The sequence below is a fragment of the Marmota marmota genome, unplaced genomic scaffold (assembly GCF_001458135.2).
Source record: "Marmota marmota marmota unplaced genomic scaffold, marMar, whole genome shotgun sequence".
Taxonomy (NCBI): Eukaryota; Metazoa; Chordata; class Mammalia; order Rodentia; family Sciuridae; genus Marmota; species Marmota marmota.
In genome coordinates, this window is record NW_026000093.1 from 32,281,265 (window position 1) to 32,287,742 (window position 6,478).

Below are 6,478 nucleotides of genomic sequence, written 5' to 3' on the forward strand. Positions count from 1 at the left end.
TTACCAAATTAATTACAATTTTTATCAGATTTTTGTCTAAGATTGTTTGATCAAATTATTGAGAAGAATAATTACACAAATATGAAATATTGACACTTTAGTTTCTTACAGTAATATCCAAATTCTATAGTGCATTCCAATCAAATGGCAAGGAAGAGAAGAGCTAGGGAAAATGAGTATAATCATGAATAATATTTTGCTTTCAATATGAAATAATCATTTAATTATTTTTGAAGGCCTGTATTAGTTCCCTCCAGCTGCTGTAATGACTTCACATAAACATGATAGCTTCAAAAGTAGCAATTCTCTACTGGACCTAGAAGCCAGAAGTCCAAAATCAATGCTGTTGGGTTGTAGTGATAAGGTTGGCAGAATCATATCAATTTAGTGGTACAATGGTAGAATCTCCTTTCGCTACCAGAAGCTGAAGTTATCCTCGTCAGTTTCTCTTATGAAGACAATTTTGATAGCTTGACTAGATAATATATCTTCTAAACAAAAAGTCTTAATTTTATCACATCTTCAAAATCTTTTACAAATATTATAAAATTTCCTTTTTTTTTTTTTTTTTGGTACCAGGGATTGAACTCAGGGGCACTCGACTACTAAGTCACATCCCCAGTCTTATTTTGTATTTTAGTTAGAGAGAGGGTCTCAAAATTGATAAAATTTCAGGGTTTGGATTATATAATCTTCTTGGTGAGACCATTTAAAAGTCTACCACAATGAGTATTCCCTGTTGAACTTCAATTCATTCTCTATTTATTTCTGTTATGTCACTCATGTTCTCTAAAATCTGCCCTAAAATATTTTAAAGAACTATTTAATGGGAAATTTCAGGACTGCAAGTCTCTCTCAAATTTTGAGGGTTTCCAATTTATTTGTAGTAAAAAGCTTACCTTTTAAACATAATATATAAAAAAGACATGTTCCATAATGAATGTTTTTAAAAAGTTGATATAATATTGATCTCTCCAAATACTTTTATTGTCTCCCCTCATGTTCTAAATAATGTAATAAAGATAAATATTAAAAATGCAAGGCTCTTCTTGGACAGACACATTTACACTAAGAAAGAGCAGATGATATAGTAAATGCAATGCAGTTTTAATTATGAATTGGCAAAATCATAGATTTTTATAGTTTCCTTATTTGGGGGGAAATTCTAAAGTTGTATGTGTTCTTTGCTGGTCATTCTTAAGCATATATACTGAACACATTTGCTTAGTCACTGATTGCAGGGTAAGACTGTCTTTTGAGGGGGATATAAAAATTTCACATTTCTTCACAATTTTCATCAGTTCTTGCAAACTTCACATCCAGAATTTTTGCCAGAGCAAAAGTTATACACATAGATGATAGTATAATTACTTTTGTTTATTTTATAAGAGTTGATTATTTCCACTATTATTTTGTGTTCAAAGAAGCCCTGATAGAGCTCACTATCAGGATTTAGTCTAAGATTAACTAAATTCAGAAGATAAAAACTGATTCTCATTGGACTGTCCTTCCAAGTATTGTGAATATTTAAAATTGAAATTATATAGTTATTTACTGTTTTAATTATTTTAGAGAAACCCTTGAACATTAATAATTTCAAACAGTGGTTTAACAGTAATCTTATAGTGATACAGTTATAAATTATATGTATGATGTCAAGATGTGATTTTAATATTTAACATTACAATTAATTGTTCATAGTTCTTTGCCTGCAACACAAAAAATTTAGTCACACAAAGGAAACTATACATTTAAATAACTGTGCAAATGGATTTCATTTAATTATTTCTAAAACAGTTCAAATTCACAGCTCAATTAAAAGGTGATGCATGGCACATAATCTGTTCTCTTTTTATGGTTTATATATTACAGATAAAATTACCTGAGGAGATTTTTTTTTTTATTCTACCAATGGTTTAACAATCTGTTCTCCTAAATGTAAACTGATTGAAGCCACAATTCCCTTTTGTCACAGCAGGTCTCTGGCTTCCATGTTTTTCTTCTTGTATAATTACATATTTTAAAAAGATATGTTCATCAGTAATCATATTCTGGTGTCTCAAGGGAATGAGCAGAAATCTGTGGCAGACAATGTGTTAACCATATTAAAGTCAGTATTCAGAGTTATCAGCTAAGTTTACTTATTTGGTACAAAAGACAGTGAAGAAAATATTTCTTTTGCTCATTTGCAATCATCTCTTCCTGTGTAATCATTCATAGAATCATACATTATTTCGTCTAAATGGAATTCAGAAATCGTGTAATATTATCAATTCATTTTAAACATAAGGAGAAGAAGGGACAGAGAAAGAGGAATCTCATTGATTGATCTTGCTTCAAGTTCTAAATTTATCTTCTACTGAATAGGCTACCTTACTGGTTCCTGTTATTATAACAAGTAAATAAAATTTTAGCAGTTTAATACCCCAGTACACTTAATCTCTTAAAGTCCTAGAAGCCTTGAGTCCAAATTCAAAGTATTCCCTCTGAAGGCTCAGGAGAGAAATTTTTTTTCTTCCTTTTTCCAGATACTAGAGGCCATTTCATTCCACAGTTCTTAACGCATCATTCCAACCCCAGGTTCTGACAACGTATCTTCTTTTTCATACTCTGATCCTCTTTCCCTCTTAGGAACCTGATGATTATATTGGACAAACCAAACTAAGTCTGGATCATTTACCCATCTTAAAATAGTTAATCATATATAAAAACTTTTTTACCATGTAAATTAATGAACTCAGATTCCATGGATTAAGATTTAGTTATCTTTCTGGGGCCTCTGTTCAGTTTACCAGTTTTATTTTATATTATTTGTAAAGTATTAAAAAATATTGAATTTATAGGGTTGTTTTGAAATTGCAAAAGACTCCTTCGTTTTTAAGTATAGTTTTTGACTTTTTCTCATCTACACCACTGTATCAATCTGTCGTTCCCATCTGTAGTGTCATTCCTCTCAAATCTAGACTTGACTTTATAGCTATCATTTTCAAATACTTTCCTATTTTTCACTAATTCCTTATTTCATCCTTAAAAAGCACAAATTCCTCAGAACAGTTTACATTCCTCTTCACAACTGTAGTGGATTTTAGCTGTCCAGATTAAATTTTATCAGATACCCCATGATCTATACAATAGATAATTGGACTTAAGGGCAACAGAGGTTTTTAACACCCAGATCTTAGCATTAATTATTTTCTTTGCTGAACATTTCCTATGCTGAACTTTTTCTAGTTTAGAAAAATTCTATTCATCCTCTAAAACTCATATTCAAAGCCTCCTTTGTACTTCCCCTAGAGTGCATTTCCAGCACACATGGTTTCTGTCTCAACTATTGCATGTGTGCTGTGGGGAGTTCTTCAAGGGTGATGCATGTGTTACATTCACCTTTCCATATGCCTGGTATGTAAACACTTAGCCAAGTCATGAATTTCTTTATTCTCTGAATTCATCTCATACCTCTGTCACTACAGCCTAATTTTGTCTTGATTTATAAATTTCCTTGCTTATTACCGATATTACATAATGACTTACTAATATGTTTTCTTCCGGCAAACTTTATTCATCTTCCTTAACACTGGATAAATGGTAAGGACAAGATAAGTACGTAGCAAGTTCTTTGAGTTTGTTAAACTGAAATTGATTAATGTGGAGTTTCTTGAATTTACACTGGGAGATTTTTTTTAGGAGTTATGTTTAAAAGAAATGGCTATTTTATGTGTTGATTAATGATTAAAAGGAAGATTTCTCAAGTTCCAAGTTTTTGACCATAACATTAAATCCTACAAGGGATGAAAATTTCCCATTTATAAACATAATTTATATACCATACATAATTATGTAGAAATAGGGAATTATATAGCATTCAGAAACATTAGTGAAGATGGAATATTTATCTGAATATTTCACCTCAGGTATAATTTTAAATTAATATTGTAATAAAAATTCTAGAATACAGAATGGATCACTGCCCTCTACAAAGAAATAAAGTGAACTTGCAAAAATATTGGGGCACTCTGCTTCATGGGCCATGGGTTTCATGGGATTTGGAGGTGATCAAAATCACAGAATGTTAGTAGCTCAATCATCCAAATGGATGGTGGGTACGATGACTGGAACAGCAATACAGAAAACTGCTGAAGTGAGAGTGACAAGACTTGGTCTGGATTCTTATTTATTAATGGAGATTGACATCTAATAATAGATCTTGAGAAGAAAGCTGGTTAAAATCCTTATTTGTCTGGAACATTGATCCAAGGAAAAAATATTCACTCAAATCTCCTAGCCAAAAAGGAAATAAGCAGTCTGTACAAATTACAGTTTCACAAGGTTAAAAGAGAGGGCCTAGAAGCATATAACACAATTTGGGGACTCTGAAGTGAGATTCTGTTCAACCCATCCAATTCTGGGTACAAGTACCACATGTCTTTCTACCTCCATTCTGTCAAGAAGTGTTCCCACAGATTCATGAAGATCCAGATCATCCTTATACTTTGATGGGAATTTGGAACATGTGGTAATAAACAAGATCCAGCTATCCACCTCTGGAGGCATGAAGGAAGGTATCCAGCACTCATACAGATTACAAATAAACTCATAGAAAATCAGGAATTTATGAACTTCCAATAGGCAAGAATCAACACACTTCTCTCTAGGAAAAATCATCAGCCATTGGAATTCACTTTCTTAAAGGAGCATGTCCCACTGTCAGATCCTAACATACAAGAACTCCTACCAACATCAACCAGGAACCATGACTGAATGGGGAAATCGCTGGGCTCCTAAAATTTGCTTTAGATAATACAATAAGGAAGCAGTTAGAGGATTCTTCTTTCAGATTGGGCAGCTATATATGACGCATCATCTTTGGGCTTACAAGGATCTTCAGACCAGAAAAAAATAATATGGAATGCAGCATGGCACAAACATGACTCGGAATTGGTGAATTATACAGTCATATTTATTCAGAAAATGGAATCCAGAATCATGATCCCATAGAAGACTTAAGCCCTACAGTAAAGCTAGAGAACTTACATGTGCCATAATAAATTTATATGACAAGTATTTATAACAAATTAAGTGTATATCTAGTGAGAAAAGCAATATTGAAGTATTAATTGTTGTACATACTTTATAATAAAACTCTTTTCTTTAAAATTTACATAATCACAAGAAAATTTAGTAGATTTTAGCAGGGCTCTTTTATCCTCTTTGAAATACCCTATTTTTTGTCAAATGTACCATATAATATTTAGCTTCATCTCCTACCCTCCAGGAAAAGAGAGTTCAGATTAAAATTTAAATCATCTCTGAATAGGATTTGAAAAACAACATCATAGTCATTTTTTTCTATAATGCAAATCTGTTTTACAACTACAGATTTTGTCAAATTTCTTATATCAGAAAAAAAATACTAATTTTTTCATGTTTCTGAAAGGGTTTCTCTGAGTCTCAAGCTAGTAACAAATTATTAGTGTATATGATTCCTGAAGATGTTTAAATTCACTCTCATTTTTAAATCAGCATAGTAAAAATATGTCAACACTAAGTTGGTAGTGGTAACTAATTCAGACTCACGTAGTGTACTATAATGCCTCTATGTGAAAGGTAAAATGGCTTGAATATGTGTATCAGGTGATTTCAAAATGAACACTTTGAAATGCACTAATTTCTTTTTGTAATATTTTTGTACAAAACAAGTAGCACATGGAAAAGATGTTTTGTTTTGTAAGGAGTCATTTGTGACATTAGACATTGCCTGATTAATTTTAGTAAGTTCATAGCAGATACTTCCAAGATCACATAGGAAGTATGCATGTTAAGATTGAATTGGCATTAAGTTGCATAGTTTGTCTAGCTTGTTTGATTTGGTTTTTAAAAATAGTTTGCCAATTTTGCATGTGAAAGTACTGTTGAACTGAAAAAATCATGTCTGCCCCCAAAATTGAGGAATTTGTGTGAAATGGAGTGTGAATAATCTCATATAAAATGTCAGACTTTTACATGTGATTGTTTTCCCCAAGAATATATGAAAGCAAATAAAATCCTCTTAATTAAAAAAAAAAAAAGAATACTGGTAGTGTTGATTTGATAAGAGTTTTAGCTCAAGTGATCAACATCCTCCTATACCAAAACCAAATGAGTGACCTCAGTTTAGGGTCAGTGAGCAATTTTGTAATATGCTTTTAAATCCAAAACAAAAAATAGCAATAAATACCTAAAACCCTGTTTTAATCACCATTTTGTTGCTGTGACCAAAATTCCTGAAATAAACAACTTGAAAGAATTATTTTGGCTCTTGGTTTCAGTCCATGGTAAACTGATTCCTTTGCTATTATGGGTCCATGGTGAGGCAGAACATAATGGTATAAAGGCACAGTGGAATAAAACTGTTTACCACATGATAGCCAGGAAGGAGAGAGGAGAGAGGAGAGAGGAGAGAGGAGAGAGGAGAGAGGAGAGAGGAGAGAGGAGAGAGAGG

The 6,478-nt window shown here is 32.1% G+C and overlaps 1 pseudogene; it reads left to right on the plus strand.

The window, feature by feature from the left end:
- Positions 1 to 4,027: 4,027 nt before the first annotated feature.
- LOC107142296 lies at positions 4,028 to 5,004 on the plus strand (annotated as a pseudogene).
- The last annotated feature ends 1,474 nt before the right edge of the window (positions 5,005 to 6,478 follow it).